Source organism: Ornithorhynchus anatinus, chromosome 5 (genome assembly GCF_004115215.2).
Source record: "Ornithorhynchus anatinus isolate Pmale09 chromosome 5, mOrnAna1.pri.v4, whole genome shotgun sequence".
In the NCBI taxonomy this organism is placed as follows: domain Eukaryota; kingdom Metazoa; phylum Chordata; class Mammalia; order Monotremata; family Ornithorhynchidae; genus Ornithorhynchus; species Ornithorhynchus anatinus.
Window position 1 is genome coordinate 46,575,560 of NC_041732.1, and position 27,765 is coordinate 46,603,324.

At 42.0% G+C, this 27,765-nt stretch overlaps 1 non-coding gene across 1 annotated transcript; it reads right to left on the bottom strand.

Moving 5' to 3' along the window:
* Positions 1 to 8,556: 8,556 nt before the first annotated feature.
* On the bottom strand, positions 8,557 to 8,696 carry LOC114812423. Its single transcript, XR_003760076.1, has one exon. It is a non-coding gene; the product is annotated as a small nucleolar RNA SNORA7 (small nucleolar RNA).
* Between the last annotated feature and the right edge of the window lie 19,069 nt (positions 8,697 to 27,765).

Here is a 27,765-nt window from a genome sequence, read left to right on the forward strand (position 1 = left end):
TCACTGCTCCCGAAATACCTCACTCATCACCAGGGAATAAGCTCTAGAAGAGCTGGGCTCCCAAAGCTGCACAGATATCTCTGGGGCTAATCATGCACATCAAGCCAAACAATAAGAGTCATCCTAATTTCCTCTAAATTAGAAAGGAAAATTGAAATTTATAAGAATTGTATTTTTATAAAAAAATAAAGAACAAAGCTAAATGGTAAATAAAGGTGTGCAGTCATATTCTTCAACATCTGCTCACAGATTTTACATAACTTAATGCCTGGAAAAGCTGGCATTCTAGAGATGCTTTGCAATTTATATCCGTTACATATAAAGGCATGTGTAAATTTAGAGGAAAAAGCTGTTCTTTGTTTTCAAAAATGATTCTGCTTATGATGCTCACTTGTATGTATGTGAGCATGGTTGAAATAACAGTTTCTTCACTGTACTTCAAAATATAGTAGAGCACATAATTTAGCTCTTTACCTAATTGAGGAGAATGTCATTGTTATCCTAAATAACAACACATTTTTCATTTTGCAAGAACTCAAGTAATAAAAATTTTTCTATGAAAAGAAACCATGTAATTCTTTGAGTAATATTAAGGGTGAACATTAACTCCCACTTCAGTTCAAAGAACATCAAACGATACGGTTGACAAGAAATGGTGAATGTCTTGGTTTGGGCCAGATTTGAACCAGCTTCTAAGATTGAGTGTTTCAAATTCTAAAGCCACTCTATGTAAATCTGGAATTCTGGGGAATGTGATGGGAATATTTCATTGGTGGCAGAGATTTTAACCTCAGTGGAGGATACTGTTCTCATGTTGAGGCTATAAAGGGGGAAAATGAGTCTTCCCTGGCTCATTCTTCTTTCTGATACCCATTCTCCAAAGTACACAGCCACAAATGTGGAACAGGGAGAGGCCAATACAAACCACCTCCCTGTTTGCTATTCTCAGGGGGTAATTTATCTCTGTCAGATGCTGAGGGAGAAATCCCAGTTAGATCATTACCAGGCCACTCTAAAGGGTGCTCTCTATCCAGGAGTTTAATAATCTCTGTAAAGAAATTCTGGAGTTTACAACCTTGACTTGTGAAGTCCAAGGGAGCTGTAAGGCCAGTTCTCACTTAAGAGCCATCATAAAAAGCCAGAAAAAGCAAGAAGTAAGCCTCTGTCAATATGTTTGGATCCAAACAGTTGACAAAGTTCAGAAGACTTTTTTATTAAATTTTAGAGGGGCACAGCTTTTATTTAGATGATTAAATCCTTGAATAGGGAGAATGTATTTGAGTCTGAGTAGCCACATATCAAATAATTTGGGCAATTAGGCATTTTCATAGTAGTACAGTCCAATATGGTACTAATATAAGTTGAGAGGAATAAGCTGATTTATAAAAAATGTGAATCAATGTATTTTTTAGATCATCAAGGAAATGGGTTGGTTTGTTTCTCACTAGCCATATTTGGACATCATTACAAAAACTCTGACTCTGAAAGGCTGGCTCCAGAAGCAACATTATCTTAGTAAAAAATTTGTGAAGTGTTCCCTATATTTCCCTGACTTGCTCCCTTTGTTCTTCCCCTGCTCCCAGCCCCACAGTATTTATTGTGTATTTTATTTATTTATATTAATGTTTGTCTCTCCCTCCTCTAGACTGTAAACTCATTGTGGGCAGGGAATATGTCTACTTATTGTTGTATTGACTCTCCCAAGTGCTTAGTACAGTGCTCTGCACATAGTAAGCACTCAATAAATAGGTTTGAAGGAATTAATTCATTAAATTGAAAAAGCATTAAGAGTTTAATAAGCTAGGAAAAGGCAGGTGTAATGAGGAGATTGGATCTGTTAATCCATCAGAAACCCCTCTTCAGGCACACTCTAAAATAAAACTTGCAAGGCACACAGAATTAAAAGAATTGGGAAACTCCAGAGAACATGCTATTTTATTTGCTGAAGGAGCCCGACAAAAGCCACTGGTGTTACAAAACACTCAGCCATTCTTTCCTGCCTACACATAGGAAATAAAAGGAGCTACTTCTTCATTCACTGGTTCATTCTTTTGATATTTTTTGCCATCCACTAATTCAACTTATGTTGAGATCTTCTGGGGGAAGAATTTTTCATTGCATCATCTAAAAGTGCCACTGCTCTAGAGCTCAAGATGACTGACTGAAAGGAAATCTCTTCTCAGGAAAGTCTGGAGGGGCCTTGGATGTGGAATGGAGTAGGAGAGTGACTCAGTGGACCCATATGATGATAACAGAGCTTGCAAATTAAGACAGAGGAGGACAAGCAAATGTAAGCCACCTCAGGTTGCTTAGGCAAAACAGTGTCCACACATATTAAAATTCATCTTAGAAATGGGCAACTATTTCTTCTTATGATATTTGTTAAGTACTTACTTTGTGTAGCTACAGATGGGATAGATACAAGGAAATCAGGTTGGGCACAGTCCCTGGCCCCCAAAGAGTTCACAGTCTAAATCAGAGGGAGGAGGATTTAATCCCCATTTTGCAGATTAGGCAACTGAGACACAGCTATGTGATTTGCCCCTGGTCACACATCTGATAAGTAGCAGAGCAGGGATTAGAATTTAAGTCATTTGACTTCCAGATCAGTGCTCTTTCCACCAGGCCCAGCTGCTTCTCACGTTCTCACCATTGCTCCTAAAACACTAGGATTGTGTTTCTGCAAAACTTCCCATTGAGGAAAATTCTTCCTGGAGTACTCCCCCATTTCAGTGCTTGAGTGGAGATATGCAAGCATTTTCTTCCAAAAATCTAGCACATGGAGTCTAAGCAGGCTTGTATTATCAGTCACAGATTCCCTAAATACCTAGCAGTGTTCTAGCCAAAACACCTATGGAAAACATTTGTTAAAGCAGACCTAAGTGTCCTTAAAACTATCCATCCTGTAGCTCCCCAATTCTCTCTTTGGAAATATGCTGGGAAAAATAGGGAAGCAGAGTGACCTAATGGAAAGAGAACAGACCTGGAGCCAGAAGGACCTGGGTTCTAATCCTGAGCCCACCAATTGTTTGCTATGAGACCTTGGGCAATTCCCTTTGCTTCCTCTGTGCCTCAGTGACCTCATCTGTAAAATGGTGATTAAGATTTTGAGCCCCAGGTGGGACAGGGACTGTGTCCAACCTGATTTACTTATATCCACCCCAGAGCTTAGTGTAGTTTCTGGCACATAGAAAGCACTTAACAAATACCACTATTATTATTATTATTATCCTGAGCTTCCTTCACCTGGGAGCCAAGGGTGTGGTTGACCAAGTCCTGAGGATGTAAAAATATCCTCGGGTAGGCCACTCAGGCAGGTACCAATGAGTCCCTGGACTATGGAGATACAGAGGAACAGCATGGGTGTTGCCCCTGGGAAAGGGCCTGGAAGCACCACCAACTACCACCAGGAGCCCAGGTGAAGCCCAGACGTGTTGGAGCTTTTCTAGAACTCTGGGCCAGGCCCTGGGCCTTCCCATTTTCTGAGGTGATCTAAAGGCCAAGGTTCCCTCTCATCAAATTAGCATCTGAATGAAAATGATTGGGCCATTTTTGCATCCAAATAATCACTAGGAACCCATGTAATTAATCCAGCTCATTGGCTTCTGCACTTAACTATATTTTCAGAGGGGCTTTAGTTGGGAGAGCCTGGAAGAAAACTTTTTCTGAATTTTTTTGTAGATAGGATGGTTTAAGGCAAAGGATGAGGTTAGCACAGACAGGCTAGAGATAGGAGGAAAGGTCATCAGCTCTATTCTGATGACGATAACAGAACAACCTCTTGAAAGGACAGACATGAGGGCTGATAGATCTTAAATCAGATCCACTTCTTCATTTTTTCACATCATTACACCCAATCAATCAATTGTACTTATTGAGAGCTTACTGTGTTCAGAGCACTGTACTAAGTGCTTGAGAGAATACAATATAACAAAGATGGTAGGCATGTTCCCCACTCACAATGAGTTTACAATCCCAGATCACATCAATGGTAATTAAATGAACACCCTAGGTTAGAATGCACCAAATTCTCTCTTGGAGAGGAAAGACTGGGCTTTCCATGACTGTGCCCTCTGCACACAGCTGGAGTGACTCAGTCTCAGTCATTCATCCTTGTAGGGTTCTGGGTCAAAAATTCATTTGGGGCCATGGAGGCAGGAAGGAGGCATGGAGCATGCTCTTCTGGTGATTCTGCTGGCATGTCCTTTGCAAGTAAGTGGAGGCCAGTTTTTGTCACAGATGAAGTTAGAGTTGCACCTGCAGGAGTACTTAATTCCATGGAAACAGCCAGGGGCAAGAAGCAAGAGGGAGTTGGCCAAGAGTGCACTTTTGTTCTTTTTTTTCTATAGTATTTGTTAAGTGCTTCTTATGTGCCAGGCATCGAACTAAGTCCTGGGTAGATACAAGCTATTTAGGTTGGACATAGTCCACGTCCCACATGGGGCTCATAGTCTTAATCCTCATTTTTACAGATGAGGTAACTGAGGCACAGAGAGGTTAAGTGACTTGCCCAAGGTCACACAGCAGATAAGTGGCAGGGTAGGATTTAGAACCCAGATCCTTCTGACTCTCAGGCCCATGCTCTATTCACTAGACCATGCTGTTTCTCCTTTCTGGGGCTAGCTGCCTTTGAGCTGGAAGGGGAAATGCAAGTTCAATAGGAACACAAAATCACATTCACAGGATAAAAAAGCATCCCTTAGAAGTGGGTGTTACGATCTTTTGTCAAATGAAAATGAACAGAGCAGGGTTGCGCTCTTAGTTTTGTCCTAAAAAGAGAGTTTGCTTGACCTTTCTCATGAATAATACCTACTTATTTTCAGGCTTTCTAGTCTATCCTAAAATCAGCAGGTCCTGTCAGGGTTGATAAAAGAGCAGGGATCAGAAATTCATGAAATTTTGCTCTTATTCTGCTTTTAACTTGACTTCAGTGAGTCACGATCCCCTCAATGCCTCAGTTTCTGCATTTATGCAACAGAGATAATGATGCTGACCCATCTCCGGGGACACGACGAGAATGAAATCATTAATAGGGATAAAACACTTTGAAAATATTAAGTACTAAATAAGAATATGCTTATCCACAATAATCCCAATGCTTTAGGCACCCCAGGTGTGTTGATATAACAAAATACGAAGAAGCATATTACAGTCTCACGTTCAATTCATTTAACACGGCCACTCTCGAGAATGCTACAAAGGACCTGAATGCAGGTGTTAGAATATACTTTTGATCCTCTGGCAAATTCTTTCAACTCAGCAGGCTGCAAGCATCATCTAACAGACAGTCATCCAAAATTTGCAGCCTGGAGATGACTGTGCCCTGGAGGCATATACATCCAGAAGATATGAAGATGATTGTGAATCCCTTTGCAGAGTCAACTCAAAGGTTCTGGCCAGACAAATCTGAAGAAATCCATGGTAATGTGTCAGCATGCATTAAGGAAACACTTCAGAAAATCAAAGATCTTCATTTGCAGTGGGGAATATAGAACGGAATGCCGCCTAAGGATTCAGCTATCTAGGCAGTCCCAAGATGCAGGAGAAAGAAGTAGAAAATCAAATAAAAAATGCTGGAATATCCTTCAGGAGACAGAGAGCGTTTGGCTACAACGTGGCATCGGGCTTCAAACAAACTTAAGGCCCACAGAGTTGAAATCCTGTCTGCCCACCACAAACACCACGTTTATCTCCTTAGTAGGTCCACCAGTGTCACTTGTGGGCTATACTAGCTAGACCATGCTGTATTGCACAATAGCCGATCAGTCTTTGTTTGGAGCTTTACTGAATTTCTCACCTCCTGTTGAGGTTGGGCAAAGGAACTGCAAAGAAGTGAAGGTGAAACTACATTAACCCACAGAGAACTCTTCTCTTCTAGACTGTAAACTCATTGCAGACAGGAAAAGTGTCTGTTTATTTTTGTACTGCACTTTCCCAAACACTTACTACAGTCCTCTGCACACAGTAAGCGCTTAATAAATGTGATCGAATGAATGAATGACTGAAAGGTGCCGACTTCCCACGTTTCCCAATAACCAAAGTCTTTGTTCCGGATGGGGTTAAGCTCTCAGTATCTTTTCTCCAGAGTCCTGCCTCATGCAGCTGGACTCTGTTTTTCTCCTCCAGGTTTTGACCAGATGACATGAGGTGAGTCACCCTCTTACTTTTGATCAATCTTTGTGGGAAAGGTTAACACTACCAAAAGGAAGCAAGTTTTCTGGTTGTGGTTTAAAACATAGCAAAAGTCCCTCTTCAAGTAAATCTGTCTGAGTAAAGTATTGTTTTCTGGCAATTACTGTGTTTAGAAATTCTCTCCAAGACATGTTAATAGTAGGCCTTGCAGATTTTCAAAATGTTTATGCAGAGTTCCCACTGAATCCTAGCCAGATTCCTTATCTCATTTATTTTGAATGTGCTGATTGGAAGAGGGATATTTTTATTCCAAATTCAGGGTTCTTTAGCAAGAAGGTCTTTGACTCACAATACTCAACATGGAATGGCAAAACATTACCACAGACGACAAAGTTCTGGAGGGAAATTAGCCTACTAATAGCATCACTCTACTTACCTCATGACAGTATGACAGCAGGATGCACACCAGCTGTTCTTTGGCGAGCTGAAATGGAGCAACTGAAAGCAAGGGGAGAGGGGAGCACTTCAAGGAAGCAATAAAGAGCAGACAGTGAGGCATCACACTTGAAAGTTAGGAGTCCACACTGGCCAAAAGACTGCCTTGGTGCTCTATAATCAGGACAGGAGCATTATTTTCTTCAATACAAATGAGATGTATAGGCAAAAGTGAAACAGGGTACCGTTAGGTGAACGAGCCTCTAACCTAACAGCAATCAATTGATCAATCAACAGTATTTATTGAGCGCTTACTGTGTGCAGAGCACTGTACTAAGCACTTGGGAGAGTATGATATAACAGAGTTGATACAGGTTAATAATAATTTGTTAAGTGCTTACTATGTGCCAAGCACTGTTCTAAGCACCAGGGTAGATACAAGGTAATCAGGTTGTGCCACGTGGGGCTCACAGTCTTAATCCCCATTTTACCGATGAGGTAACTGAGGCACAGAGAAGTTAAGGGACTTGGCCAAAGTCACACAGCTGACAAATGGTGGAGCCAGCATTAGAATCCACAACGTCTTGCTCCCAAGCCCGGGCTCTTTCCACTAAGTCACGCTGCTCCTAATGATCAACTGAATCAATTGATTAATTCAATAAGTTGATCAGTGAATGATCTTTAAGTGTTTATATTGATGCCTGGCTACTTATCTTGATGTCCGTCTCCCTCCTCTAGACTGTAAGCCCATTGTGGGCAGGGATAGTCTCTATTTATTGCTATATTGTACTTTCCAAGCACTTAGTACAGTGCTCTGCACACAGTAAGCACTCAATAAATATGACTAAATGAATGAATGAAAGTGTGATTGGTCCTATCAATCACATAGCTGCCTTTCCAGATGCATTTTCATTAACAAGTAAACGTCAACCATCAGAAACCATGTCTGCAATCATGAAGGCCAGTTGAAATTCAGAAACATGACTTAGGACTTAGTGCTCTTTTTAATTCCCAGGCCAGAAAAAAATGATAGTTAAAATATTATTAGAAGCCCAATAGCAAAAACAAAAAGACGAAATCTCAACAAAAGAGCAGCATCAACTCATGAGCTAAGGTTTAAATCTGACCCTTAGACTGACTGCATGCCCCATGTGGGACAGGGTCTGGGTCCGATCTGGTTTTATTATTATTGATCCTTACAGTTGAAGCAGTTGCTGTTAGCAAGGCTCTAAGTCAGTAGACATTGTGATTGTCACAAAGGAGTGTGATGTTTGGTAGTATATGAGCGCTGGGCCAAGGCTGACAGGAGTTAAAGTTCCTTGATTACAATATAGCACCTTGAAAGTGACAGATTTCTTTGCTGAAGGTGATAAAACTCCACATAGCACATTGCCAAATGAGGACTGAAGCCCATAGCCCGTGGATCTTGAAGAATACTGAGGGACAAAGCGCAGAAGGATTTATCATTATTGCTATTTCCAGGGATGAACATAGAAAAACAGAAGTGCAAGAAGCTTCCTTTAAACTAATTCACCTCAGTTGATTTTCAGGAAAAATTCAGATCATGTCTGAATTATCATCCTTGTACTTTTCCTCAGCCGCTTAGCACAGTGCTTTGTCTCCCCCTCTAGACTGAAGGCTAGTTATGGGCAGGGAATGTGTCTGTTAATTCTGTTGTACTGTACTCTCCCAAGCCTTTAGTACAGTGCTCTGCACGTAGTAAGTGCTCAATAAATATCACTGATTGATTTATTGATTGACAGTCTTGTCTTATGCTGTCAAGTCATCTCCGACTTACAGCGACTCCATGGAGAGATATCTCTCAGAATGCCCCACTCTCCACCTGCAATCATTCTGGTAGTATATGCATGGAGTTTTCTCGGTAAAAATACGGATCTGGTTTACTTTTGCCTTCTTCTGCACAGTAAACTTGAGTCTCTGCCTTCAACTCTCTCTCATGCCATTGCTGCCAGGCACAGGTGAATTTTGACTTTTAGCAGATTGCCTTCTACTCGCTAGCCACTGCTAAAGCTAGGAATGGAATGGGTACGCTTCTGCTTGACTCTCTTTCTCCCATAGCTGAAACTGGTAGAATGCTGGAAACTCTCCAGATGCAATCCTGAGAGGCGAATGACAGAAGGTACTCAATAAATACTATGAATGAATGGGTGAATCATTGGTCTCTAATGTGATCTATCTGCCCCATCCCGATTTAATTTTTATTCTTTTAAGAAGTGTGGTAGGGGGAATTGTAGGATTCAACATACATTATTACCTCATTTTTAAAAAATTTTATTTTATGGGATTTGTTAAGCACTTACTATGTGTTAGGCACAATACTAAGTGCTGGGGTAGACAGAAGATAATCAGGTTGAACATTATCCCTGGCCCACATTGGCCTCACAGTCTTAATTCCTTTTTTACAATGAGGTAACTGAGTCACAGAGAAGTGTAGTGACTTGCCCAAGGTCAAATAGCAGACAAGTGGTGGAGCTGGGATTAGAACCCAGGTATTCAGACTTCCAGGCCTATGCTCTATCCCGCAGGCCACACTGCTTTGGTTGTAGAGCACTGTCACATGCACCTTTATATTGAAAGTGAGGATTAATAATAATAATAGTAATAATAATAATGATAATGATGGTATTTGTTAAGCACTTACTTTGTGTCAAGCACTGTTCTAAGCGATACAACCAAAGCAGATTGGATACAGTTTTACTGCCATTGCGAAATTACTGCCAATTAGTATTTAAGGGTGGGCTCTCCAGAAATATGAATCCTTTAGGTAAAATTTTGGCCACACTGGTCCAGATTAAAAGAAAACAACAATTCTGAAATTATTTGATCCCAACTGCTAAATACATAATGAATGACATTATTTTTAATTACTATTTTATTAATGCAGAAAATAAAATCTTGGTAGGCTTTGCTTATTACCCTGTGCAGATTGCCAATGACTGTTTGCAGCACAGGGAGATGGCAGCAGAAACAAACAGGGAAAACAGCGGCCAAAAAATCAAAGAGTGAGACTGAACTAGCAATTAGACCAGCCCCAGAATATATTTAAGTCAAATCAATCCATAAGGGCATTTCAGTCACGGCTCACTTTCTCTTTCCTAGAGCCCAGGGCTGTGATCTGGAATTACAGTCCCCTCAATCAGAGTGTGTAAGAAATATAGCCACGGTACCTCTCTTAAGATGCTTTATCACAGTTTTGCAAAGTCCCCATTCACTGCTGCTCTTGTGGATTTATTTACATATTGATTTATTTTTTCAACTCTCTCCACCAGGCCAACCCCATGAGATGAAGCCATTTTATTTACAAAGACAACGGGGTTGTGGATATTAACAATTAAGTCAGCCGAGGTACATCTTTGGACGTGTTCTACCCCGGTGATGGGCCGAGCAGATAAATGGGCCTTGTCAAGTAGGTAGTGTTGGGGAAGAGGACAAGGTAAGCCCTAGATGCCACCGGCACTCAATCCCAGCAGCAACCGGGAGTGCTGTGATTATAGTGGGCAACAGAGAGGCAGGGTAATAATAACGGTGTTTATTAGGCACCTTCTGTGTGCAAATAACTGTACCAAGTGCTGGGAAACAATGCACAGTTCAGAAGTAGATCATATCAGGGGCCCCTAAGGGGCTCACAGTCTAAGAATAAGTGAGGGATGACAGTGGTTACATACAGAAAGATGGAACTTTAAAACTCCTCCACCTGTCTGCTGTGTGACTTTGAGCAAGTCACTTCACTTCTTTGTGACTCTGTTATCTCATCTGTAAAATGGATATTAAGACTGTGAGCCCTATGTGGGACAGGGATTGTGTCCAACCAGATCTGCTTGTATCCACCCCAGCACTTAGTAAAGTGCTTGGCATGTAGTAAGCACTTAACAAATACTATTATCATTATTAATAATAAAAACACAAATACTGCCTAAAAGACTAGGACAGAGATAACTGTAAGCTCCCCTCTAGACTGTAAACTCCCTTCTAGACTGTAAGCTCATTGTGGACAGGGAATGTGTCTGTTATATTGTTGTCCACTCCCAAGTGCTTATTACAGTGTTCTGCATGGCAAATGCTCAGTAAATACAAATGACTAAAGACTAGGGGGCTGTGGCTAGGGGAATTCCTCATGGCTCAGTCCAACAGTCCCAATAGTCACAACCACAGCCACAGCCTCCCCATTGTTCTCAAAAGTGAGAGGGTCTCAGGGGGCAGGAGCTTCCTCTCCCTTTCTGGACTGGAGCAGAAGCTGACGGGATTCTCAGTGGCATAAGGCTGAGCAGGCTCTCTCCCACGTGGGAGGCCTTGGCGACAGTCCAGCATCAAGGGACGATGGATAATAAGCCAGCCTGGGAAGAGGTGGAAAAAGCAACAGGGAGTGGCAGGTCAAGCTCTTTGCAGGCTATCCTAGCGGAAGGATGAGAGGACTGCCTCCGTGACCTATATGACGCTGGGCCGCTTCAACCCCAGAGAGCTCCTACATTCTCCGTCTAACCCGTCAAGTCACCTCTGGCCAAAAGCAGTACATTTGTTCCCTACAACGGCGAGGTGGACTCAGACACAGAGAAGAGAGAAAGAAAATCTTGTGGGAAAAGAGCCTAGAAAGAAGGGAGTAGAGCGATAGGGATCTCTGCCCTGCAGTGGCCTCATGTTTCAAGAAAAAGCATTAAAGCCATTTTTATGGATGACTTTCCGCCAGGCGGAACTCCTGGCTGGAAAGGGCCTCTCGCCCTGATTAGCATTCTTATCACTCTGCGTTTTTTCTTTCCTCTCTCTCAGTTTCATGAGCACTATTATTTTTAGGGGAAGAATGAACTGAGATGTGGAGATGACATCTGTGGAGAGATCTTAAAAGCCTCTCAGCTGTGCGCTGCTGGGCAAATTGAGAGGAAGCCTGCCTTGCCTGTGAAAAAACCCTGCTGCTGCTGCTGCCTGGAGCCTTCCGGTCTCACTGGGTCACAGAAACCCTCCAAGGGGCAGGCCTGAGCTTTTTTTATTTGTTTAACTTATTGGTTACTGCTTTGTGGGTGTGGACTACAGCACTCTGAGGAGTGAAGTGCCCAGTTTGGACAAGTATAAGGCCGAATTGGACAGTGCCGCTGAGCAGGAAGGCCTTCCGTTCAAACTGTGGCTTGCGGCACAAGCCGCAGTTTGAATTGGGAATCTGCTTGGCTTTGTTTCTTAAAGGGACAGGCCCAGCGTGCTTCGTGCGGCAGTGTTTCCAGGAAGCATGATTTTTCCTGAGCAGCCCCCTCCACAGAAGATGATCCTAAAGACCTGGATCTAGGGACCTCTATGGGCGGCCATTTTCCTGGTCAGGCATACCTCTTTTTTTTAATGGTATTTATTATGCACTTACTATGTGCCAGGCACCGTATTCAGGCGCTGGGGTAGATACAAGATAATTGGGTTGGACACAGTCCATGTCCCACATAGGGCTCACAGTCTTAATTGCTGGTTTACAGATGAGGTAACTGAGGTACTGGGAAATTAAGTGATTTGCCCAAGATCACTCGGCAGACAAGTGGCGGAGCCAGAATTAGAACCAGAGGTTCTCAAGAGGCTCCTGGCAATGGCGGGACATCAGCAATGGTTGGAAACCCACTCCTTTGAAAGACTGCTTCTCTGTCCACTCTATCACACCCATTTCTCCACAAGAGAATCTGTATGCCTCAGTCCTCCCCTCATTAGTACAGAATTGAAGCAGCACAGCATAGTGGATAAGAGCACAGGCCTGCAAGTCAGAAGCTTGTGGGTTCTAATCCCTTCTCTGTTACTTGTCTGCTCTGTGAATTTGGGCAAGTCAACTTCACTTCTCTGTGCCTCAGTTACCTCATCTGTAAAATGGGGATTAAGACAGTGAGCCCCATGTGGGACAGGGATTGTGACCAACCTGATGATTTTGTATCTGCTCCAACACTTTGAACAGTTCTTGACACAGTAATAGCTTAACAAATGCCATCATTAACTGAAGGTAGTATGCATTGCTGCCTCTGCATCCAATTTTAATCTACTGCAATCTTTGCTAATCTTTTGATTGGATTAACAGACACAACTCTTATGGATCAAAAATGTATGTGAAATCAATCAGTCAATCACTGGAGCTTATTGATCATTTACTGTGTACAGAGCACTGTATGGGGTGCTTAAGAAAGCGTCATGGTAGTTGGCAGACATGATCCCTGCCCGCAAGGAGCTTACAGTCTAGACGGGGAGATAGACATTAAAATAATTTACAGCTATGAACAAGAGTGCAGTTGTTATTCTCAGACCTGAGAACAAAGAAGTCATAAACAGAAATACAGAGGCTAGAGATCTAGGCAAGCAACAACAAAATGAGATATAGCTAAGAAAGTTTTGAGTCAATTCAATTTTTAAAAAAATAATCAGCATATAGCAAAGGAGAAATTTGAGAAGGGGAAATGCTAAAACCAAGCCAATCAATCAGTCAACTGTATTTGTTGAGCACAGCCTATGTTGAGAGCACTGCACTGTTGGGGAGACAATACAACAGAAGTAGCAGACATGTTCCCTGCTCCTAATGAGCTTATAGTCTAGAGGGGGAGACAGACATTAATATGAATAAATAAGTAATTTGTAATATAAAATTTAAAGATATGTACCTAAGTGCTGTGGGGTTAGGGGTAGGGTGAATATCACATGTCCAAAGGTTACAGTTTGAAGTGCATAGATGACACAGAATTTTTAATTTATGATTTATGATTATTTTTCATTTATTTATCTGTATTAATGTCTGTCTCCCCCTCTAGGCTATAAGCTTATTGTGATCAGGGACTGTATCTGTTTATTATCATATTGTACAATCCCAAGCACTTAGTACAGTGGTCTTCATATGGTAAGCGCTCAATAAATATGATTAAATGAATGAATAAATGAGAGCTAGCCGGGAAAAAGAGGGCTTAATTGGGGAAGGTCTCTTGGAGGAGATGTGAACTTAATAATGTTTTAAAGGTGGAGAGTGTTGTTATGAGACCCCATTGAGAAATGGCAGCTCAGAGGTCAGAGAAGGGATTGTCATTCATTAAATCCTATTTATAGAGTGCTTACTGTGTGCAAAGCACTGCACTAAGCCCTTGGAATGTACAATTAGTACTTAATGCCTCTTCTGCATGGGCTACCAAGAAGTCAGACATCCTCAGCAGTGCTTGGCTCTGTGTGCTCAGTTACAGGCAGATCATTAGAAGAGAGACCCTGGCAAGCCAATGGGACTGAGAAGAGCAACAAGAATGATTAAATGGCTGGAGGGGCTAGATTTATGAGGAAACATTAAAAGAACTAAATGCAGTGTGTACTGCTTGACTAAGAAAAGATTAAAGGGATACAAGTGAGCTGTCTACACACATGTAAAAAGTATGAGCACCAGGAAGGAGAGGAATCATTTAGTTTGGTTCAAGGTGCTGTGACTCTGAGTCGAGGGTGAAATTAAGAAAAGAAGAATTTCAACTGAATAGCAAAAAAAAAATCTGATAGCAAATTCCATTAAATTTGGGAACAGTATTTTCTGGGAAGGACTGAGCATGTTATTACATGAGTTTCTCATTTAAAATAGGAATAGCAACAGTAAATATGTAAACTGGGTGCTACGGCTCTTCTATTACAATAAAATGAACTAATGGTCTTTTCCCTTTTTAATTTTTATGATTCATTCCATATGTATCTCTGCAAATTCATTTCATTTTTGATCAGGAATGGCCTATGGGGTTTATACATTAAGGATGAGTAACCAATTTTCTGCCACTTCATTCAACTTGTGGTTGATTTTGATTATTTTTCCACTTTTCTTCTTTTCATTATTTTTTGAGGTTAACTGGCCCTTACACATCCTGTTTTCATCCAGTAATAAAAATACAAACTGTAATCTTATTCGGTACTTCTATGCTCAATGAAACCAGAAAGAACTGAAGATTTACTGAGGATTCCATGAATGTGTCTACATGGGACAAATCCCTTTTTTTTCCACTATGTTATTTGTTAAACATTAACTATGTGCCAGGCACTAAACTAAGTGCTGGAGTAATAATAATTTTGGTATTTGTTAAGCGCTTACTATGTGCCAAGCACTGTTCCAAGAGCTGGGGTAGATACAAGGTAATCAGGTTGTCCCACGTAGGGCTCACAGTCTTCAACCCCATTTTACAGATGCATAACTGACCACAGAGAAGTTAAGTGACTTGCCCAAGGTCACAGAGCAGACAAGTGGTGAAGCTGGGATTAGAACCCAGGTTCTCTGACTCTCAGGCCCATGCTCTTTCCACTAGATTATCCTGCTTCTAGTACTAAACTTGCCAGGAAATTATGTAGCAATCATGTGTCTTATCATTGCTAATGATACCTGACCTTTTAGCCAGGTAACATTAAAGAAACTTGTTTATAATGCATGGTTCCATCAACCATCTTGGCTAGAATTGGTTCTGGAGCTAGATGATGTTGGACTGACATAGTACACCTGCTTGAATACTGCTCCCTGAGATGGAGAAGAAACAGTCTGTGTGCACGTTCACAGCCACGGATTGTGTGAGTACCTCGGCACAAGTTTTCCTTAATTCCTGTTTGCCTCAATTTCCTCATCTGTAAAATAGGGATGAAATCCTACTCCCTCCTACTTAGATTGTGAGCCCCATGTGGACAGGGACTGTGTCCTACCTGATGGCCAAGTGGAAAGAGCACAGGCCTGGAAGTCAGAGGATGTGGGTTCTAATCCCGGCTCTACCACGTCTGTTGTGTGATCTTGTGCAAGTCACTTAACTTCTCTTTGCCTCAATTTCCTCATCTGCAAAATGGGGATTAAGACTGTGAATCCCATGTGGCACAGTGACTCTGCCCGACCTGGTTACCTTGAATTTACCCCAATGCTTAAGGCAGTGCTTGGCACAAAAGTAAATGCTTAACAAATACCACAATTATCATTTGCTTGGATTTGCTTTTATCCACCCCAGCACTTAGTACAGTGCATGGCACATAATAAGAGCTTAACAAATGCCATTATTATTATTACCCCAGCATTTAGTACAGAGCTTGGTGCACACTAAGCATGTGATAAATACCATAATAGTGATAATAATAATCTCTCTTCTAAGCATGGGATCTGATCAGAAGGTTTTTGATGTGGAGGAATGGGTTTCCAATCAGAGGTAATTTCTGATGGATATGGAAAGACGGGGTGGGCTACCACAGCAAATTTACCAAGGCAAAAGACTTTGGAATGTGGCCAGGATCAAATGGTTTCTGTCAATATGGAGAATGTTCTGATGTCCTGGATCAGTCTAAGAGTTGGGACTAGAAGTTTAACCTTGGTTTACTGGCCCAACCCCTTTCAACTTTCCATTGGCATTCAACATCAGGTTAGCCTCATGCATCTCAGGCTCCAGAGGGAACTTTCCCCCCAGATTTATCTTCCAAGAATACATTTGACTTACCCAAGCAGAGCTATGATTTCAGCTTCAGTTATACGCAGATCTGAAGTGCCAACATGAGACGATGGGAACTATTAGCCCTCTGGTTTCCAGCTGTGAGGGTGAAGCCATTGCAATTTGGGGCTGGACGCTCAGTGTCATTCATTCCAGGCCTCCAACAAGACTTAAGAGCTTCCATTCAGGGTTGAGGAGAGTTACGTGGGGTGGAAACGGTTTCAAATCGAGACTTTCTCATCTATTAACTATTTGAAGTCTGACTTAGCCTAAGCCCTATCCCATTAGATCTCCTGCTAAAATCCCTGTAATCATAATCGCAGTATTTGATAAGTGCTTACTACGTACCAAGCACTGTGCTAAATCCTGGGATCGATACAATGCAATTAGATCTGTCAGAGTCCCTTTCTCACAGGGGAGTCACAATCTGGAGGAGAGAGATCAGGTATTTAACCCCTATTTCGAAGATGAAGAAACTTAGGGATAGGGAAGTTAGGTGAATTTTCCAAGATCACACAGGAGACAAGTAGTGGAGCTGGGAATAGAAACCACATCTCCTCCTGACTCCCAATTCCGTGCTCTTTCCACAAGATCACCATTTGCTTCCACACTCAGCATGAGCAGTTGCCACAGCGATTCAAACAAAAAACTAGGTGAACAATTGCTGATGGAAACTTAGAAACTTTAGCCTTCACTTGCCTTTATTCTAGAATATTTTATTTGGGAATTTTTAAAGTTAACACACACTACCAGCATTGCAGCATTTGGATGTGTGTGCATCCTGAAACAACAGGGGAAAAAAATCGATTACTGCTAACAAATGGCTTCTCCATTTATTTGCAGAAAACTCTTGGGGAAGATGCGACAAAAAGAATCAGTCCTGGACAGTAACCAAAGGCAGTAACTGTTTTGCCAGGCTAGAGGTTCCCTCAACCCCAAAGTCTGAAAATAATAATTATTATTATTATTACTTCATTTGTTAAGTGCTTACTATGTGCCAGGGGCTGTACTAAGTGCTGGGGTGAATACAAGCAAATTGGGTTGGACACAGTCCCTGTCCCACATGGAGCCCACAGTCTTGATCCCCATTTTACATTTGAGGTAACTGGACTGGTGAGAAAAGGTAGATGGATGAAAGAAGTAGACTAGGACTCCACTGCATATGGAACAAACTTCCTAACACCAAGAGTTTGGTGGATTGATAGTAGTTGAACCCTCTTCAAACAATACTTTTCAGCTTTTGTCTAAGACTCTCTCTAATGGAAATTGACCTTTCCCATGTGGGAGAGGGTGAGTATCTAATAGAGTTGAATTATATTGGAGTTGAATCTCTGCCTCCCTCTTTAGATTGTGATCTCACTGTGGGCAGGGACTATGTCTACTAACTCTGTTATACTGTACTCTTTCATAGCTTCGGGGCTAGGACTAACTTCGGGGAGTACTTCCGGCCATGAGGAGAAGCAGGAGAGTGTGACAGAACCCCAGGATAAGGTTGAGCTTGCACTATATGAGAAATAGGGGAGCAAATGGTCTGGTTTGAGACATTCACCTGACTTAAGCCTATCTGGTTCCAGTGCCAATACAGGACTAGACCCATTTACGTCCTTTTTTGATTTTGGCCACTGAGCCTCTCTCTGTCACCATTCCTCTAGCAAGTCCCACAGCTCAGTCACTGGGTCAGACTTCACGCTGACCTGGGTGACGAACACAAGGCTTCTGCACAAGGTTTAGGGCCCTCCCCTGGAGAAATGTTGTAGGATCACACTAATTCATTTATTTATATTAATGTCTGTCTCCCCCTCTAGACTGTAAGGTCTCTGTGAGGAGGGAATGTGTCTATTCATCGTTATATTGTATTCTCTCAAGTGCTTGGTACAGTGCTTTGCACAAAGTAAGCACTCAATAAATACGATTCAGTGAATGAATGAACTACATCTGCCTATTTCCACAAAAGGGTGTCTGTGACATCATCACATTACACTGCGTATCTGGGATAATGCACATGACATCATGTATGTGTCCTTGTCTGGCACATGGGAGGGCCACCAGTGGCCATCCTAATGAAAATATGCATCTCTAGTTTCACTTTAAAGAGGAAGAAACTGAGGCTTAAAGGAATTGATTGACTTGCTGGGGGGTACAGTAGGGCCCCAGGACAGAGCCAAGATCGAAACTCAACACTCCCGTTGCCCATTAATGTCTTTTAATAACTCGAGTGCATGATTTATTAATTAACATACCGAATGCACTTTAAAAGTGTGAACTGCCGTGAACATGCAGTTTCTCCAGAATGAGTCAGATATTAGAATTTTTTAAAACTCTGGCATAACATGGATTTCTGCACTAAACAGATTCTCTCTGCTATTTTATCAGAGGCTCTAATGCTACTGATTATGTACTAAGACATTTCACATCAATTTAAGTAATTTTTGATCAGAAAACACTTCCTTTACTCCATTTTTTCACATATAATCATAGCAAATGAAGCTGTGTCTCTTTTTAAAATCTTGTTTGGGTTGCTGAAGAGGTAGAAATTCCTTTGAAGATTTGTCTCTTCTTTAAGGATGACATTTTTATAAAGTTCTGAAAAATCAGAAGTGTTTCCCTTTACAGGACTAAAGGACTCGTTCAGCAATATTTAGCTGCAGACTTAGATGTGGAATAATTGCTGAGGAAATGTCATTAAAAATATTTTCCATATAAAGCAAATACCAAAGATAATTGTCCTAGGTCTATTTCATTTCTTTAATTATTTCTAAAAAACAAACAGCACAATGAGCCACGTGTGTTTCTGAAGTAGCATCCTAGTAGAGCCTCAAAAATTGTAAGTCAATCCTTTTTCGTTTCTAGTAATTTATTGTTTCAAGGATGCAGAAGACAGGAAATGGGTACTCTAGCTCTGGGGAATTAAGAGATGATACTCAACCTCCGATAACAAGGGAAATTGCCCACTGAGAGATGCAAATGGGAGATGCTGGCATTTAAGGAAGTTTTGAAAGGAAAGAAAAGAAGGAACTCCGTACTTTTAAATCACAGAGCAGAAGCCAGGGAGACTGGAATAATGATAATGATAATAGTCTTTATTAAGTGCTTACTATGCTTCAAGAAAAGTGGTAAATGCTGGGGCAGATGCAAGAAAATAATTTGGAACAGTCCCTGTCCCTCACAAGGCTCACATTTGAAAATGTACAAAGAACAGTATGTATTAAGTACCTATTGTGTGGAAAATACTGTACTAGTTGCACTGGGAAAAAATATGTTTACTATTAGACATGGTCCCTGGCCTTCAAGGAGCTCATGGTCAACGAATAAGACGGGGAGATCAGCCTGGCAATAAATTTATAGGGAAAAGATAAAAACAAGAAAAACACAAAAACAACTTAAAAGAGACAGATGTATAGAAAAAGAGTGATAATAATAATTATGATATTTGTTAAGCACTTACTATACTAAGTGCTGGGGGTAATGCAAGCAAATTGGGTTGAATACAGTCCACTAAGCCACATAGCTTCTCGTGGTTCTCCTGTCATCCTAGTCTCAGGCTGTTTTCAAGTAGGCCACCTTTTTTGGTCATTCATTTTATTCTTTCTCTCTCTCTAAGGAGCATCATTACCTTCACCCAGGCTGCTCCTGTTTTCCTTCCTTTGTGCCCCTTTCTGTTTGAGAAGTCTCTTTGTCCCCAATCCTGGGCCTGCTGCTGCTTCTGCTACTGCTGGCTCATACACAGCCTGAAACTGAGCAGCTAAAATGGCATCTTTCAAAATCCCACATGTAGTATCCCTGTGTCCTCCTGCTCACACTGCCCTCTCCCCACCCCATGCCCCTGAAGGGATTGCTACAGGGGGTCATTAGTCCTCTTGACTCTCATTATAAACATGGGGCATCCAGGGCCATGACTACAGAGACTGCTGATCCCACCCCTCTGCCAACATTTGAGATGGGGATGCTTTTTTCCTGGCGATTGGTATAAGGACGACTCATCACTGGGACTTCCTGGCTTGGGCGCAAGATGAGAAAGAGAATGAGCAGAGAATGAGGGGAGAACTTGTGGGGGCCAAATGCAAGGAGTGCCAAAGAAACATTTAGATGAGACAGTGAAACGAAATCTCAGGTAAAATGGCATAACTGAGACTTCTGGGAGAGGGCAGCAGGCCAGCCTGGGACCCAGCGATCAGGGAATGGAGTGGCAGTTTTACAACACGGGCATCGGAAAGAGGCAGATATAAAAGCAATGCCAGGCATAAATACGATTGACTGACCCTACAAAGTGTAAATAACCAGTCTCTTTGTTTTAATGGCAGCAGAGACCTGAACTAGCATGATTTTGAAGAAGACCGAGATTGAGAAGCTATGTCATAGAGTTGTTAGAGCTTGGCCTGGAAGTCAGAGGACCTGGGTTTTAATCTTGGCTCTGCTGCTTAATAATAATGATAATAATCATCATAATAATATTAGTAATATCATTTATTAAGCGCTTACTATGTGTCAGCACTTTCGAAGGGCTGGGGTAGATAGAAGTTAATCAGGTAAGACATAGTACCTTGTCCCACATGGAGTTCACAGTCTAAGTAGGAGGGAGAACAGGTATTTAAGCCCCATTTTACTGTTGAGGAAATTGAGGCACAGAGAAGTTACGTGACTTGCCCAGGATCACCCAGTAAGCAATTGGCAGTGGCAGGATTAGAAATCAGGTCTTCTGACTTCCAGGCCCATGCTCTTTCCACTAGGCCATGCTGTTCTCATAGACCATGCTGCTTCACTTGTCTGCTGTGTGACCATGGGCAATTCACTTCACTTCCTTGTGCCTCAGTTGCCTCATCTGTAAAATAGGAATGAATACTGTGAACCCTTTGTGGGACATGGACTGTGTCCAACCTGAGTAACTCTTATCTACCCCAGTGCTTAATATAGTGTCTGGCACATAGTAAGTGCTTAACAATTGGCATTAAAAAAAAGACTATGCATATTGCAGGACAAAAGTGAGGTTCATAAATCTAGTATGATTTAGGCTAAACAGAGGCTATCTCCTGAGTACCCAAAATGAGCAAAAATGCTTCTTCAAATATATATTTAGGAAATCCCAAACTGAAAGATTATGAGAATTCCCTTTAGCACAAATCTGTAGTTACTGTTCTTTCAGTTTCATAGACCAAGGCTTGGGAGATAAAACAGAATCCGAAGGAGGGAGATCAAGGTGAGTGCCGATTATTTACTGCCTTCAACAAATGAGAAAAAGCCCCCACCCCTGGGACTTCAGCAGTACAATGTAAGCTTGGTCCTACTTAACAGCCTGGTTAGCTGTTATTTCTCCCCCTTCCCAGGCAACACTTTCTGTGCTGCTTCAGTGAAATGTGGCACAATTATGAATTGTTAGCAACTCACAGAACACAGTGGTCTCTTTCTTCCCTATCACAGCATAGATCAAATGGGAGGACAGGAAAGGTCACCCTCCAGGATGGAGATCTGGGGTGGTGGGGGAGGAATGAGATTAAAAAAAAAAACTCATTTTTTATTTTGTCATATTTACCAACATCTGTTTGCTTGGGGAAATAGTCCCGAGGGATTTGGAGGGTCAAAGAAATGTACCATGTCCTTTTGCGATACGAAAGCCAGCTCTCGTTGCAGCTTTCTTTTCAGAGATTGAATCCATCATTTCATTTTGTGTTTGTGCAAGAGTGTGAAATTTGTCATGAACCTTGGTCTTGAGCCACACATCACAATGGGAGAGCAAGGCCAAACTCAACAAAAAGATGAGCGACGAGGAATGGGAGTTAATAAAGGAGGCAAACCCTTAAAAGGGGGCAAAATATTCCAAGACCCAGACGGTTCTGAATTTAGTTTCATTGACATATGGTAATTAAAAAGTAAAACCAATCTGGGCTTTGCCTTCTGGGAAATGTGTAGTTGCTGCTTTGTGAGCTTTAATCCCCATAGAAAGCTCCCTCTTGGCTCTCTATAAATGTTCCTCCTGCTACAGTTCAGTCACTAAATGATTCAGGGACCTAGAAGAAGAGAATTAATTTGGTCCTAGTCCTGCCACAATATATTTATGGCCTTACTTTAGCAGACTATAAAGTAAAATACACCCCTAAAAGTTAGTTAAACTGAAGAACATGTCCTTCAAGTAACCCTGAACTCCATTCAGGACAGACATTGTGGGGAGCTGAGAGTCCGGGCCGACGGACCGAGTAGGGAGTAAAGATTGTCAGCATGCCCAGCTAGATGATTGATTATGTCTCAGGCATTTACTAGCTCCATGGATGCCCCAAGAAAACAAATCCTTGCTTTGGTTAGTTCATCCCTTTCTGTTTTTGTCTTCTCTGAGCCTGGTGTGAAAAGAGTCACAGAATGGGTGGGAAATGTTTTCCCTCTAGACTGTAAGCTCATTGTGAGCAGGCAATAGGTCTGTTTAATGGTATATCATACTCTCCCAAGTGCTTGGAACAGTGCTCTGCCCACAGTAAGGGCTCAATAAATATGACTGACTGACTGATTGTGCCAGGTAGAACAGACCCAGAATGCCATGCCACTCACTCATATGTGATCAGATGCCTTTTGCAGAAAAATGCACAATGATATTGCCTTCTCCGTGGCAATTATATCACACTGTGGGAAGAGCAGAGGGAAGAAATATGACACCCACAGCATGGATGTTGCCTCCAGTGAGCACTGATTTAACATTCACCGTGGTTTTATTAGTTTGAAAAATAAAAAGGACCAGTTTCCTCCCCTCACAGAAACAGGCTCTTCCTCCAGGGCTTTGGATTTGAGACACTAGGGATACTGCCTCTATTAAATTCTAGGGTTAATGCAATCGAGTCTAAACTTCTGGGAGTAGAGGATCAGTTAAATTTGCGAAGATAAAACTGGCTTTGCCAATGGGACAAAGCCCTGTTTTGAGAGTGAGCCCATAGCCATAGATGATCATATGTGGGGGTAGAATCCTGGGTTACATAGAAGTGGTTACAAATCAATCAGTCAGTCAATCAATCAGGAGAGAAGCAGCATGGCCAAGTGGATAGAAAAGAGGCCTGAGAGCCCGAAGGACCAGGGTTCTAATTCCGACTCTGCCACTTGTCTGTTGTGTGACCTTGGGCAAGTCACTTAACTTCTCTGTGCCTCAGTTATCTCAATTGCAAAGTGAGGATTAAAACTATGAGCCCCAGGTGGGACATGGACTCTGTCCAATCTGATTAGCTTGTGTCTACCCCAGTGCTTAATACAGTGCCTGGCACATAGTAAGTGTTTAACAAATAACATAAAATATCAAGTGTATTTACTGAGTGCTTACTGTGTGCAAAGTCCTGTAGTAAGCACTTGGGAGAGTAGACTATAACAGAGTTGGTAGACACATTCTCTGCCCACAATGAGGGACAAAAGAGCTAACCATTACTTACATGCTGGTCTTTCTGTTACACATTACTTTCTGGGTTATAAATTTAAAGTGTGACTCTGAAGGTATTGAAATCTGATTCAGAATGGTGTTGATAGAAATTAATAAAATCATAGAAATATAAAGCTTGAAGAGGGTCTCCTGAGAGATCATCCAGTTCACTTCCCTGCATTCTCTTAGAGGTTACAGAAAGAGAATCATCATTCCTCACTGAAATAATGGAGCTATATGTCTTGGTTTGTCAAGCGCTGATTTCAGTGGAGTATCTGGGACTTAAACTCAAAAAGCTTGGCAGCTTGTCTGATTCAACTCTCCAGAATGTCTCCATTCACCTCTTGAGTATTTTTACTTTCATTTACATTTCTACCACCTCACATCCTTGTCCTTCCTCCTGTGCTCCCATTATTTGCAAATGATTTATGTCTGCCTGTCTCCCCCATTTGATTGTGATCCCCTCGAGGACAGAGAACATATGTTTTGCTCTCCCAAGTACTAAGTACTGAGCTCTGCTTGGAGTAGGTACTCAATAAATACCATTGATCATTTTTAATAGAATTGAATTAGCATAATAATGATTAGTCCGTGCCAAGCACTGTTCTAGATACCAATACAATCTGATCAGACCCCATCTCTATTCCATACAGGGCTCACAGTCTAAGAGAAAGGATGAGTAGGAATCTAAGTCCTATTTTATCCTATTTTACAGGTGAGAAAACTGAGGTCCAGAGAAGCAACTTGCCCAAGGTCACAGAGTAGGTCAGTGACAGAACTGGGATTAGAACCTGGGTTTCTTGACTATCAATCCTATGCTCTTTCCTTAGGCCATGGTTGCATCCCATGGAGATATTCACTATTCTAAGAGTGAAAGCTGGAGGAAGAACAAATCTAAAGCTAGACAGCAAAAATAATAGTAACAACTGTGTTTTTGTTAAGTGTTTACTCTATGCCATGTATCATATTATGCTATGGGGTAGAGACAATATAAATTGGAGTATATACAATATAAACTGTCCCAAAGTCTAAAGGGGAGACAGAATAAGTGTTTTTCATCCCCGCTTTTCCAGACACGGAAACAAGAACAGAGAAGTTAAATAACTTGCCCAATGTCAAACAGCAGCCCAGTGGCGAAGACAAGATTAGAAACCAGGTCTCCTGATTCCCAGTCCTGTATGAACACATCAGGTAAAAGTAGCTAAACAAATAATTGAATGTACTGAGAAGTATGTAAATGAAATTTATAAAGAAATAAAACATATAAGTGCACCATCGCTGAGGATAGGATTAAGTCAGTCAATCATATTTATTGAGCACTTACTGTTTGCATGGCTCTGTACTTAGCACTTGGGAGAGTACAATATTAACGGTAAGGTACACATATGCAAAGGATGGGTACTGGTCCATAGTGTCTGGGCTCAGGCAAGGAAGGCATCAGGAGCAGGTGGAATTTTAGGAGGGCTTTCAATCTGGGAAGAGCTGTGATCTGGTGGATTAGGTGGGGAAGGGATTCCAGGCTGTGGGTCTGAGGTGGAAGATGCTGGAGCGAGTTACTGTTATGAAGTGAACTTGTAAGAGCAATGAGTGTGAACTGGGGAATAGAGAATAAAGACATTTGATATGTAAATTGGGGAGAGGTGGTGGAGGGCCTTACAGCTTAGTTTTAAGGAGTTTCTGCTTAATGCAGAAAGGGAGATGGGTTTGTGGTTTTTGAGGAGTGGAGAGATGAGGGTTGAGTGATGCTGCAAAAAAGATGATTTGTGCAGTAGCACAGAGTAAGAACTGAATCTGGGGAAAGGCTGGAGGCAGGAAGATCAGCAAGAAGGCTGATGGAGTAGTTCAACAGTGCTATGACCAGGATGGTAGCTGTTTGAGTGAAGAGAAAGGGAGGATTTAGGAAATGTTAGGGAAGAAGAATGACATGATTTAGCAGTTTACTGGATATTAAGGCTGAAAGACAGTGAGGAGTCAAAGATTACACCTAGAATATGAACTTCTGGGACAAGAAGTATGGTGGTGTTATCGGATTGAAAATCAATCAATTGTATTTATTGAGCACTTACTGTGTGCAGAGCACTATACTAAGCACTTGGGAGAGTACAATACTAAGTGCTTAAAAGGTAGAAAAAGGAAAGTTAGAAGGGGTTAAGAAGTGGCATGGCCAGGTGGAAAGAGTCCGGGCCTGGGAATCAGAGAACCTGTGTTTTAATCCCGGCTCCACCATTTGTCTGCTGTGAGACTCTGGGCAAGGCGCTTCACTTCCCTGTGATTCAGTTCCCTCATCTGCTAAATGGAGTGGTATGGGACTGGGGCTCTATCCAACTTGATTATCTTGGGTTTACCCCAGTACTTAGTACAGTGCTTGACAAATACCATTAAAAAAAGGACTGGATGTGCAAGGGAAAATAAGTTCAGTTTTGGATATGTTGAGTTTGAAGCACCAGTGGGATATCCAGGTGAATGGCTTGGAGGCATGACTGTAGATTAAGTGAGAGATTGGGGCAGGAGAGGTAGATTTTGGAGATTTTTGGAGATCTCAAGGTTCATGTGGAGGGAACATATTCCAGTCAGAACCTGACACTCAGGGCACACTTGGAGATCTATCTGAAGTTGCCAAACGATTTCATTTGGGCTGGCTTGCACCAATCCAAATGGCAACATGAAGTGCTTCTGCAACTGGTGATGGGGTAAGAAGGGCAGCTCACCGGAGGCTTAGGGCAGTTGTGCTGGGGTCTCCGTTGGCCTGGACCGGCACATCTGCCCAGGGAGAAGGGGACACCCCCACCGTGATACCTACAGGACTTTGAGTTGGACCACCAGGATTCTAAACTGGTGAGGTTGTGGGAAGCAGCATGGCTCAGTGACTCCAGGCTCTTTGGAGTCAGAGGTCATGAGTTCGACTCCCGGCTCTGCCACTTGTCAGCTGTGACACTATGGGCAAGTCATTTAACTTCTCTGTGCCTCAGTTACCTCATCTGTAAAATGGGGATTAACTGTGAGCCTCACGAGGGACAACCTGATTACCCTGAATCTACCCCAGTGCTTAGAACAGTGCTCTGCACATAGTAAGCGCTTAACAAATACCAACATTATTATTAGACTGCGAGACATTGTCGGCAGAGATTGTCTCTATTTGTTGCTGAATTGTACTTTCCAAAGCTTAGTACACTGGTCTGCACACAGTAAGTGCTCAATAAATACAATTGAATGAACTGACACCCATAAGCATAGTTACTCAATCTCTGTGCATGAGAGTAACTAACTCCTAGCTAGCACTGGGGAGCTAAATCCTTGGAACACCTGTGTTTTAATAAATGAAAGCTTAGTAAAAAAAAATTTACTGGCTTGTGTCTCCACCTGCTTCTCTCTGAGTGCTCACAGCCCCTGGGATCTGGAGGTAACCCACTAGTCACAGTTTTATCCCACATGGACCGTGACATCTTAACACATAGTAAGCACTTAACAAATACCATTTAAAAAAAGTGCTCAATAAATACCATTCATTGAATGATTGAGCCAGGGCTGGGGTTGTTGGTGTGGGTATTAAAGGACAGGGGATCAAGGGAGTTGAATTGAGAGGAAAGGACAGAGTTGAAATGGAATATAGCGTCGAGGGATGGGAGAATTGGTAGGAAGTTCAGGAGGGGCGTGAAGCATAAAGGTTTGGTGGTTAGAGCACGGGCCTGGGAGTCAGAAGGTCATGGGTTGTAATCCTGGCTCCACCACTTGTCTGCTGTGTGACCTTGGGCAAGTCACTTTACTTATATGTGCTTCAGTTACCTCATCTGCAAAATGGGGAGCAAGATTGTGAGTTCCACGTGGGACAGGGACTGTGTTCAACTTCATTTGCTTGTAGCCACCCCAGTGCTTAGTACATAGTAAGCGCTTAACAAATACTATTAATATTACTGTTATTATCACCTGAGCCATGTGGAGTAGTTACAGAGTCTGGAGGTCTCCATGAAGTGTGAGCACTGAAATTGGGTGAGAGAAGAGGTGGGGGAGGTGACAGATCCGAATGTAGACTGTAAGATCATTTTGGGCAGGGAATGTAACCATTTATTGTTGTAGTGTACTCTGCCAAGTACTTAGTACAGTGTTTTGCACACACTAAGTGCTCATTAAATAGATTGAATGAATGGAAGATTGGAGATGGTGAAATCCAAGGTGTGCCCAAGATGATTCAGTGTGCATAATTAGAGATTGGAAAAGTTTAGAAGGGATCAGAGTATCACATCAGAATAAAGGCTAACGTCCCCAAGGATCAGAGAAGAAAATGAAAGAAGGAAGGAAGGAAAAAAAAGTTTCAAAGTCAGTGAGAAAGGAAGAGGTGGGACTAGAAAGGAAGTAGATAATAGCAATGAGTAGCTGCAAAGG